This window comes from Schistocerca americana, chromosome 11, assembly GCF_021461395.2.
Source record: "Schistocerca americana isolate TAMUIC-IGC-003095 chromosome 11, iqSchAmer2.1, whole genome shotgun sequence".
Classification (NCBI taxonomy): Eukaryota; Metazoa; Arthropoda; class Insecta; order Orthoptera; family Acrididae; genus Schistocerca; species Schistocerca americana.
This window is the reverse complement of record NC_060129.1, coordinates 78,010,629-78,022,936: the sequence shown is the minus strand read 5'-3', so window position 1 is coordinate 78,022,936 and position 12,308 is coordinate 78,010,629.

The window sequence follows — 12,308 nt, the reverse complement described above, 5'->3', positions numbered from 1 at the left end:
AGACCTGAAGGTTGGAATACTGACAGAGATGCAAATACTATAAATTGTATTTAAAGATAGGAGATGCTAGATACCAGTGCTGAATATATCACAGAATATAAAATAATTTTTAAAAAATTTTTCTAGTAGGAACATCTCATGAGGTGAGTATAGAGTTGACCACTGGTTGGCACTACAACGCCAAAAAGCAACAACAAGACAGCACTGTTATCCTCCATTCCCATAGAAGCTATCTAGAAGGTATTAACACACATTTAGGCAAAATCTTGCAAAATGGAGAGAGAAAATACCTATATACAGCCATATAACGAAATAAATCTACACGAAAAATGTTTGCACTACACAAGCACATGGTCAGATAAAACTTGGCATATCTCAGAAAGCTGTGATATATGAATATAGACATCATAGGGGTTTGTGGTATCCAAAAGATCCACACCAAAAATTCTAAAGAAAAATGAATACGATAAGGCGAAACTCGTTGAAGCACTCAAAGGTCCGACTGGGACATGAATGAGGTGATAAATTCATTAAATTCTTCCAGCAGAGGAAGCTGAGTGAAAAAGCACACGCTTTGGATTTGTTTTTATTAAATGTAAAATGTACAATAAATTATCTTGGAAGTAAACGAGTATAAATATGTATCTACTACACTGATTTATTTGCATTATTTTCTTTATCTGTCCTTCAATAATAAGTGCTTGGCAAGTGTCATTGCAATAACCAGCAACTATCTAAGATAGGAGCTATGGGAACACAAAACAATTATAATTATCTCCCGTTGGTAACAGACAGTATGTAAATACTAACCATCCTTCAGGTTACGTTACTTGTCAGTAATTATTGATTATCCCTTCATGTTAACGACAAGGTGGCGAAAATCATCAAACAACTGTTAGCAGTAAAGCTAAGGAAGGTTGTGTGGACTGTCAAGACCATAACACTTGCCATGCAAATCCTCTCTGAATATAAAAATTTTGTATCATGGATATAACTAGTGTCATATTTACTGAAACATTTGTGACGATTATTAGTGCAAAAAAAAAAAAATGATAACGTAGCATCCTTAATGTTGGCCTGTTATGTTCGTGCTCTCACATATATTTCCATTCCCTCAGTGTAAACGCTTGCTGCCGAGTAGAAGCAAATGGTATTGAACACTGGTGAAATGCCAGCGAACGCTTGTTCACTCAGTTTCGCTCCCATTCGCTCTGGTGTAAACGAGGCTCCAGGTGATGCATTCACTAGTGGCCACACGCTGCTGCAAGTGGAGGCGCTGCAGTCTGGTGCACGTAGACTTCCGGTGCTGCTTTGACGTCACACTTGCAGCCAAAATTCGCCACATAGTATTCTGCAATGTTGCTGCCGCCGCCGATGCCTTCTCCCCACAGATTTCCACCCTGCTTCACAGCTGTTCGCCGCTGGAAGCTGCACACAGTGATTTGCCACACTGTTTGTGTTCAGCCTGCTGAGAGTTGGCATGGAGGAGAAACCGCCGCACTGAGGAAGCTGCTGCCTATTGCAGGTGATGGAGAAGAACAGACTGCCAACGAAAGGGCTATATGCGTCTTTCATTTCTGTCCCCATTGAAATGCTAACACCTGAGAATTCACACACGTTCCTTGAGGGTTGCACTATTAGTGAGAAGTCCATTTTATGATTTTCGTCATGCTTATGGGACCTGAAAGTCATTTCCTTGACATCAGTTTCTTAAAACAATACCAAGCAGTTATAAAAAGATATCTCCAAAAAATTCTCTTTGAAAATTAGATTTCCAAGAGATGTTATGTGTAAAACATGTAGAGCCAACTAACAGAATCGTTAGTAGCTGAGTGCGTAGTGTAAATGGAGCAAAGTCTTTTTTACTTTTATTTAAATTTCCCATTTATTAACAAAAAGCAAAGTTAATATTGTTATTTTTAATCACTAATTGTACAAAAATAATTTACAATTTGATACAGACATGCAAAAGTCTTTACGTTAAAAATATGAAATATATCAGTGGTACCATCCAGTTCCCATATACAGAAAATTCTACTATATTTCGATTTGATGCTTTGTATTTTTGAAACCAAATTTTAAGTTATTTTCAATACTGGTATTTTCGCGCACTTAGTAAGTAAAAGTAAAAAATATATTATTGAAGAAACAACTTAATATTCGTTAAATAACAATTCTAGTAATAATCCAATATGGAATTTAAATAAAACAGAAAAGATGTTACTACTACTGGGATTAGACCAACAACTTCACAATTAACAAACGTTCATGCTAAGCCCCCAGTTCCCAGTGACTATGATAATACATTTCAAATGCTCGAAAACCTTCTAGATGGCCGAGCACTGAGCATCATGTCTTATAATAGTTTGTTGTTGTTGTGGTGTTCAGTCCAAAGACTGGTTTGAGGCCACATTCCATGCTGCTCTATGGTGTGCAAGCCTCTTCATCTCCAAGTAACTATCATGACCTACGTTATTCTCAGTCTGCTAGCAGTCTTCATGTGTTGCTCTCCCTCTACTATTTTTAACCCCAACACATCCCTCCCACACGGAATTGGCAATCCGTTGTTGTCTCAAAATGTGTTCCATTAACCAATTCCTTCCTCTAGTCAGATTGTGCCACAAATTTCGTTTTTCACCAATTTCATTCAGTACCTCTTGATTTTATACGTGATATATCTATCTAAACCTCAGAATTCTTCCATAGCATCACATTTCAAAAGCTTCTATTCTCTTTCTGTCTAAACTACTTATCATCCATGTTTCACTTCCACACCAACTAACTTCACACGAATACTTTCAGGAAAGACTTCCTAACACTTAAAATGTATATTCGTTGTTAACAAATTTCTCTTGTTCACAGACACTCTTCTTGTCATTGTCATTTACTTTTTAGATACTCCGTACTTTAATCACTATCGGTTCTTTTGTTGCGCAACAGCAAAACTTATCTACTACTTTGTGTCTTGTTTTCTAGTCTGATTTGCTCGGCATCAACTGATTTAATTCGACTACAATCCATCATCCTTGTTTTGCTTTTGTTGGTGTTCATCTTATATCTGTTCAACCGCTCTTCCAAGTCCTTTGCTGTGTCTGACAACCTCAAAGTTCTTGTTTCTTTTCCTTGAACTTTAATTCCTATTCCAAATTTTTCTTCGATTTCCTTTGCCACTTGCTCAATGAATAGATTACATAACATTTTGGATAGGCTACAACCCTGTCTCACTCCCTTCTTAATCAGTGCTTCCCTTTCATGCCTGTTGACTCTTTATAATTGTCTTCTCGTTTCTGCACAAACTGTAAATGGCCTTTCACTCCCTGTATTTTATCCCTGCTACTTTCAGGATTTCAGGGAATACTTCAGTCAACATTGACAAAAGCTTTCGATAAGTCAACAAATGCTATAAACGTACGCTTGCCTTTCCTTAACCATTCTTTTAACCTAAGTCATAGGGTCAGTATTAAATAGTGTTCCTACATCCCTCCCAAATCCAAACTGATCTTCCCAAGGTCGGCTTCTGCCTGTTTCTCCATTCTTATGTAAGTAATTAGTGTTGGTATAATCTTATAATTACTTTTAAGAAAATCGAAAAGAGCTGTTTTGTAATGTTCCCTTGTGATACGTTGACAGAGGTTTAGTTTGTCTTCAAGGAGCTCACGCTAGTTGGCATGCGAGTCTCCATCCCAGTTCTATACAAAATAAGTACCTAGCAGAACCTACTCCAGCCAACAGGTTTCATAGAAACGTGATTTAAAAAGCACATTCAGGCAATGCTGTAACAGCGTGCAGTGGGGTCAAGAACAGGTAGCATGAACTCTACGCTATGCCAGAGCTTTCCCTTTAGCTCAGGAAGACAAGACAATGCCATAGAGACTGGATATGCTGACTCACTGATGTTCCAGTCGCGTTCGCACCAAACTTTTTTTTCAGTTAAAGTATCAAAATGTGTCCTATTTACACCTCCACAATGCGATATATTGCGTATTTCTTTCTGTTACTGTTACCTTCATTTAAATATTGGGATGCACATGAACTTATTACAGCTGCGACGACCATATTGTTTCGTCCATGACACAAATAAAGTCCATAGACACTAATAGACTATACAGTAACATCGACCCAAAGAGGTACACACAAACTATAGGTAAGCTAAACTATCATAATTGCATTCTGTACGTTTGACGTCCAGGCTTATTTTCACAGGGCCAGTACATACAGGTATGAGCAATGTCCATTTGAGAGATGTTCAAAGTGACTAATCTGCACTTGCAAACACTTCGTCACTCAATGGGTCATTATTTTCTGGGTCCTACGCAACACACCTGCATCCACCATTGCTGAAGCATCGTTCCCACAAGCTATTCGTCTTTAAGTGTCCCCACAAAGAAAAATCTAGTTGAATAAGGCTCAGTGAACGTGGAGGCCAGAACATTGAACCTCCATGACCAATCCATTTCCCTGGGAATGCTTCATTTAAATAGATAAGCACCTTCATTCCAAAAAGCGGCGGTACACGATCGTGCTCAAACCATAGCTGTCGCCACACACCAAATGGAATATTTTCTAATGCATTAGACAAAAGCATTGCAAAGAAACACATGATACAGGAGCGCATTCAACTTGTCCACAATAGGTGAGAGCACATAAGCACTTCTCCAACAATTCCAGCATACAGGTTCATGCCAAGGCTTGTCTGAAAGTCACATTCACAGGTGGAATGGGGTTGTGTTCCAATCAATAATGGCTGTTGTGGAGGTTGAAAACCCTTCAAAAGTGGAGCTAGATATGTCATTCCATATCACATCATTCATAAAGTGTTTGTTATTTTCTGCTTAGGGTAAAAGCGATCCAGAAAGCTGTACTCATAGACTGCAGTCTTCTGGCCACTGGTGTTTGAGTTAACATGCAATTATAAGGATGCAACTCTTCATTGTGCAACATGTCAACAGCTAGCCATTGAGATACCTAACACTGCCTTGCAATGTCACAGATACTTCAGTGATTGGGGAGCGGTTTCAGTAATCACATCTTCTGTTTGTGGAGTAAGTATAATCCTTGGACTACATCTGTTCATTATTTGCAATTAAAGGCTACCGGTTACCTGAAGGCAAGTGCCAAAAATCAGTCTTATTGGGATGGTGTCTTTGAGGTACAAACACACGTGCAGCAGCAGCACCTGCAGCTTGTTAGTTGGATGCACTCAACTCCTAAAGCATATCAACATATCCATCATTTGTTTATTCCATTGGGAATCTGCCTTACATGAACTTGACAGGACCAGTTGTCGCTGTGCACTGTGTAGTTTTTTAGTACACACATGCATGCAATTTATGGCTCCCTTTGTCATGTGATCAGCTACTGTCATGTGAAAACATGATGTTCTGCTCATAAACAATAAGAACTATGGAAAAGGCGTCTAAAAAATAAACTGCCAAGGATTCAAACCACACTCCATGGTGAATATGGATTTGATGCCCTAGCAGTCTATTCAATGAGCTACAATGGCTGGCATGATAGTGCGAGGTGATACACATTTCTCTGCGAATTCTGAAGTGCTGCATGCTGTAGCAGTGTTGCCAGCTCCTTGTTAATGTACACGAATTTTCAATAAACACCCGATCAGATGTTGCTAAAAAAACTTTTGTCTTGAATGTGGTTGAGTAATGGCATGCTGACCTCCAAGACCGGCATTTTTTCTTCACTATGTATAAACAACTGTATTTCTCTCTTCAATACAGTTGACTCTGACAGTTAACAAAAGTTTATTTAATAAAACCTGCTTTATAAATTTATGTTCCTATTCATACACAGTGTAGGCTTTTTATTCTGTTCAGGTACAGTAAAACCTAATTCCTTTTCACTTTTGCATAATTTATCTAGCCACTATTATAGAAGAACAGTCAGCAGAGTAAGAAAAGAAAGAAACAAACGTCCTAGTTGCCACAGAACATTTGCAAGGGGTCAAGAAACCAGTGCATATCAACTAAATGAAAACTAAGAATATGCTAAAGTACGAAATCCATTAACATAACACGGGTAAGTGCAGTGAAAGTAGGTCAACTTGCAATGTTTGCAGATGACTACAACGCCCTGCCTCAATATGGCCCTGCCATAACTTTAACGAAAACCTTTCTTCTCCAGAAAATTTGATGTTTATGTGCTGTTCCATCTCATTGATTGTCTATGTAAACCACTCCATCTGAAATGCATTGTACATTGTTTTCACGTTCCATTCTGTTACGTGTGAATCAATCTTTATAAATACATGTTGGTTGGTTGGTTGATTTGGGGGAAGGGACCAAATAGCGAGATCATTGATCTCATCAGATTAGGGAAGTTTGGAAAAGGAAGTTGTCTGTGCCCTATCAAAGGAACCATCCCAGCATTAGCCTGAAACGATTTAGGGAAATCACAGAAAACCTAAATCAGGATGGCCAGATGCGGATTTGAGCCATCATCCTCCTAAATGCTAGTCCAGTGTCCTAACCACTGCGCCACCTGGCTCAGTATGAATACGTGTCTAACTATTATGACGTATTTGGGTTTTGTGTGATCATTCTTCAAGCTTCATTCTTTCTGGCATCATACAACAGTTTCTTACTGTGGGTTTTCTCTCTCTCTCGTTCAATGTAAGATTCAGACCCAAGGGGCATAGGTATCTGTCAGTAAGTGTGGAATTCAGATGTAGCATCGTCCAAAAATCTTTAATTTATTATGCTTAGGTGCATGATAACCAGCAGTATAATTTGAAATGGTGAAAAAATACATTTCATACAGTATTTTATGTAACACTTAATGTGAGTATTGTGGGGTAGGATGATAGCGATGTCCACAGACAATTTTATGACGATACATCTGTTGAAAGTGTTTTTAAGCTTTCATGGAGATTTATGTTGTTTTAAAGAGTTTCTTGATGATGATAATCAGGATACTTCACACAATTTTTAAAATTTTTTTTTCTAGTTCGTTTTAGTGATGATACAGTATTACGTTGAATATGTTGAGAAGATTTTATTTTCAAGGGGTAAAAGCAAATCTATTACTGGTACTTTAAGCAGGCCAGAGAAGTCAACTCTGAATGACAAAAGATGTTTTCTGTGATAATGGTGACTTGCTGTAGTACAGTAACAAATAACTAAAATACTTGATCTGTGGCTAACAAAACATTTATTTTACGCTGCTTTTAACACTTTGAGTGCCATGCCTGTAATATTGTCTTCAGTGTTGGACGAATATCGCACCCACAACATTATGTGGCATTATTGTTGTTGTGGACTGACAAGACAGCCAGTCCACAGTGACGGGTAACCGAAAGGCACGCGCTTAAACTCACGCAGGCTGGCGTGAGGTCTGAAACAGGACATGTAATGAATGCTATAAAGAAAAGTTCGTAGCTGCTGGAATACTTAACTTTAATCCATCATTTGAATACATCGTTCTGGACGGTATGTTTAAGACTATAAACTGTTAATGGCGCCTGGCTAGGTCGTAGCCATTGACTTAGCTGAAGGCTATTCTAACTATATTCTCTGCAAATGAGAAAGGCTTCGTCAGTGTAGTCGCTAGCAAGTCGTCCGTACAACTGGGGCGAGTGCTAGTAAGTCTTTCGAGACCTGCCGTGTGGTGGCGCTCGGTCTGCTATCACTGACAGTGGCGACACGCGGGTCCGACATGTACTAATGGACTGCGGCCGATTTAAAAGCTACCACCTAGCAAGTGTGGTGTCTGGCAGTGACACCACAATTGTTTTATTCGTTTAATTACTTCATTATTCTGCTTTTTGTGGAAAAGAATTAATAAGTTTATTTTGTTTCAAATTATTTTTAAGAAGTGAAGGATCTTCAGAATCAATATGTCTAACGTCAATCATGTACTGAATGCCCCTCTTGTACTGTTTTATGCTTTGTTTGTTAGTAAAGATTTCTTTTTGTGCAAGCTACAAGGTGTTTTATATCAGAGGTACTCCTTTCTTCATATGTTCTTCAGACAAGAACTTTGTTGAAGTACTTTTTATGCTAGAACCCGAATGCTTTCATGCAGCTGTAATGTTTGTCAACTGTTTTCTTAAGTCTCTGTAGTCTCAGCTTTTATTCATTTATGTATTCATTCAATTTTTGGTTATCAAGAGGAGTACCCACATTCATTATACTTTGTGCACCAAGTATTCCTTGAGAGTGAAAGAAATATGTCAAGTTTGTCTTACAATCTATTCCTTTCTGAAAAAATACACTGATGGAAAAGAAATCCTAACACCAAGAAGGAGTTGTGCGACATACACCAAAGTTGGTAGGTGTGTTTCTGCATCTGAAAGATGATCTATAGTCAATTATTGCGCCAGTTGCATAAGAGTGGCGCTACTAGCTCCGGTATAAGGATGTTTGCTTTAAATACATGCTGTAAAGGTCATGAGTGTTAGTTACTTTTGAGACTGGACATTGTGAGTTGATGGAGGTTTCTTCTGCAGTATAGCAGAAAGACATGGCAGGAATGCAGCCATTGTACATAATTGCTGGCAGCAATGTTCATGGGAATGTACAGTCACAAGGAGATCAGGCTCTGGACGATCATGTGGCACTACTGGGAGGGAAGACCATCGTGTTCAGTGAATGGTTCTGGCGCATCGTACTGCATTTGCAGCAGCAATTTGAGCAGCAGTGACACAACAAACTGTTGCAAGCCAGTTACTACAAGGACACCTCTGGGTCATATATCCTGTAGTGCACATTCAACAGACGCCAAAGAACCGCTGTTAGCGACTTCAGTGGTGTCAAGCGAGGGCCCATTGGAGGGCAGAATGATATGTTGTGTTGTCTGCTGAAAGCTGGTTCTCCCTCAGCGCCAGTGATGTCTGTATGTTCATTATGAGGAGGCCAGGTGAGGGCATACAACCAACCTGTCTGCATAGTACACACATTGGGCCCAGACATGGAGTTATGGCCAGGGGTGTGATTTCGTGTGATGGCAGGAGCACTCTCGTTGTTATCCCATACACCCTGACTGCAAACTTTTACTTCAGATTGATGATTCAGTGTGTTGTATTGACATTCATAAACAGCATTCCAGGAGGTGTTTTCTAACTGGTTAAAGCTCGCCCACATGCCGCTGTTGTAGCCCAAGATGCTATACGGAGTGTCGACATGTTGCCTTGGCCTGCTCGATAACCAGATCTGTCTCCAGTTGAGCACGTTGGGGCGTCATCAGATGACAACTCCAGTGTCATCCACAACCATCCTTAACCGTCCACTTACTGAGCAACCAACTGCAACAGGCATGGAACTCCATCCCACAAACTGACATCTGGCACCCATACAACGTGAATGCAAATGTGCATGCTTACATTCAATATTCTGGGGGTTACACCAGTTATTTATGCACCAGCATTTCACATTTGCAGTGGCTTCTCTTGCAATTACATTAACCTGTGATCTTGCAATGTTAATCACTTAAATATATTACCTAGACAAACGTATTCCAAAAATTTCATTACTTTACATTGTTTTTTTTTTGGTACTGCAATTTATTTTGTCAGTGTATTTACTGGGCCGCACTCTCAAAGGATGAGAATTCTTTGTAATAATTTTGCCTGTCAGGAATTTCGATGTTTTTCTGCAGAGCTACCATAGCTTTTTCCATTCGTTATTTTCTTTTTGTTGCCGGCTATCCACAATTGAAATCGTATTTCCGAACAATTATTCTATGTGACTAAGATATACCAATGCCTCAAGGTAAATTGCATCAGACACTCTTAGTAACTTTCTCTCTATGCAATACTCAATTGCCAAATTCACTCTGCCTTCCGTTCAGAAACATTTTTTCCAGTGTAACACATTACAAATGAAAATACTGCGCTCGTTTTCAGTTTCTAATGTTTGCTGTGACTTCCAAATAGATGGTTATTTCCTCTTAGTATTTCTTTATAATTTTCATGCCTTTTGTCTCTTCCCTGCGACTGTGTTCAGTGAAATTCGTTGACACCTTCAAAATAGGGACTGTGGTGTCATAAGCACAACACACCAGCAGGCAGCACAACAGGTGTCGACAACCCACTCCAGAGATGATGTATAGCCCAGCTATTGCCACATCAAGAAGTCCCAGCAGTATTGCCGCCAGAGAAGTGACATGCACTGCCACCACAGCAGAGCATGCAGTTCCGAATCAGCTCGACTATGGAGAAGACGCCTTTTACTTGTGCACTTCGTGGCACATTGTCTGCCTTTAGCAAGTACACACCAGCCCGTCTTCGGCGATCTTTTAGTGGGACGGGAACTGTTTACTATCCAGCTTTAGCTTCTGGAACAGTAGCTGAACTTCAGCCTGAGTCGATTTGTACAAAGTAGAGTATCATCGATAAATGTGTGTTCTTGTCACTAATCATCATCAGTGTATCAGTATTCTTCTCGTTCTCCTCTCATAGTGTTTCCCTCAGAACACTGTGAATAGTTTAGGGGATGACGAGTAAAATCTCCTTCTGTAGTATTAAAAGTATGATACAACAGTTTGTGATCGGGAGGGATGGGATCTGAGCAAATTAGAGTTAATTTTTGTTTTGCCCACACACCCATCCTTGATACTTGTTATTTAATTCTTACTATTTATATGTCTAGTACGTTATCATGTGGACTTTCGACTTGGGATGGACATTACTACCGAGATGAGTGTGTTTTTTGTGTGATATGTCTAATCCAAATTCCTTACAGGCATGATTTTTGCATCAAAAGACGGTTCTCTAACGCATGCTATTCAGTTACAGAGTGGGCAAATCCAGTAGTTACTGCAACCAATGATGTAGCTAACACAATAACAACAGAACCTACAAGCAGCACAGCAGCTACAGCCTCCGTCAACCATTCCACAGCTCCAACAAACAGCATGACTGGTCGGAATGCTTACCTCAATTGAAGAAAAATATGAAGGCACACCAATTGCAAGATCAAAAGAGCAAAACAATTTTCTTTTCGTAGTGGGAACAGAAGTTTACAGGCTCATAGTGACATTGTTTCCCGACGAACTGCTAGCTTATTTAGTGTTTGAGACTTTAATTAGCAAGTTAACCATCTACTTCGATGAACAAACGCTCATGGTTGCTGCAAGATTCAAGTTTTTCTTTCTTTAGCAGGTAGCGGACCAAACTCATAAACAATGGATCCCTTAATTATGAGGTTTAACTAGGCGATGAAAATTTTTGTGTAGTCACGTACAATCATGCTGTTATGTCACGCTGTAGGACACTGTAACTCAAAATATTTGTGATTATAAAATTTGTGCTGTTATTTTGAAACAACTTGATCCTTCATTAGATACAGTGTTACAGTTAATTGAGGCTGAGAACACATGACTTACCTAAGTGTGAGATTCAAATGTCAAATATTAGCGAATTGCATAGTGACAGTGTTAGAAGTGCTATAAAACATAAACAGTCCCATGCCCACCTGGCATGTGCAACTCAGCATATGATGCACAGAGACTAACAGTGGCATGTCACGCTGGCACAATGCCAGTAGACAGAAAAACATAGCAAAGTCTTGCCCAAAATGTTTTAGTCACAATAAGTACACACAGTGCCCAAATCACGAGACTATCTATTACTTTTGCAGTACAAAAATCATGTTCAGTCAATCTGCATGAAAAGGCTACGTGGACAGCAAACTCCCAAACAACATGCCACTAAACCAGTTCATATCATTGTTTGTCATGACACAGCCAGCCAGGGAACAGTGCAACCCAGTGGCAGTAGTATATGTTTGGAAAAGTTGCCCAAGTGCAAAACATAACAAACATCAATCGAGTGATTTTCATGAGTCAAACAAGTCATGCTGACGCAAATACAGGTCCACTACTAAATATTTGTCCACTTCACCTATCACACTTTGTAGCAGCTCACAGCAACTGGAAGAAGGCGATAGTTCTGTTTTAGACGTGCAAAGCAGTTCAGTAAAGGTTTTTTTTTTTTTTTTTTTTTTTTTTTTTTTTTTTTTTTTTCAGTAGCTAAGAAAGATGTCACCCTGAAACTGGACACTTGTGCTTTAGTTACACTTCTGAACAAACCTACTTTGGAGCGATTACTTTCACCAATACTGAATCCAGCTATTCACGTGTTGTCAGGCTACAATGGACAGGAAATTCCACTTTCAGGAACTTTCAGTATGCCAGCTACTTTTTAAGGTGTAATGAAGACAGTTCATTTGTGGTGATTTCTGCCAAATCATCACAGAATTACAGAATATTTTTGGCTTACATTCTTTTGACATTTTCGGATTGTCAGTCCACAAGTTAGTGTCGCAAATTCGACAGATGCACCTACAGACAAG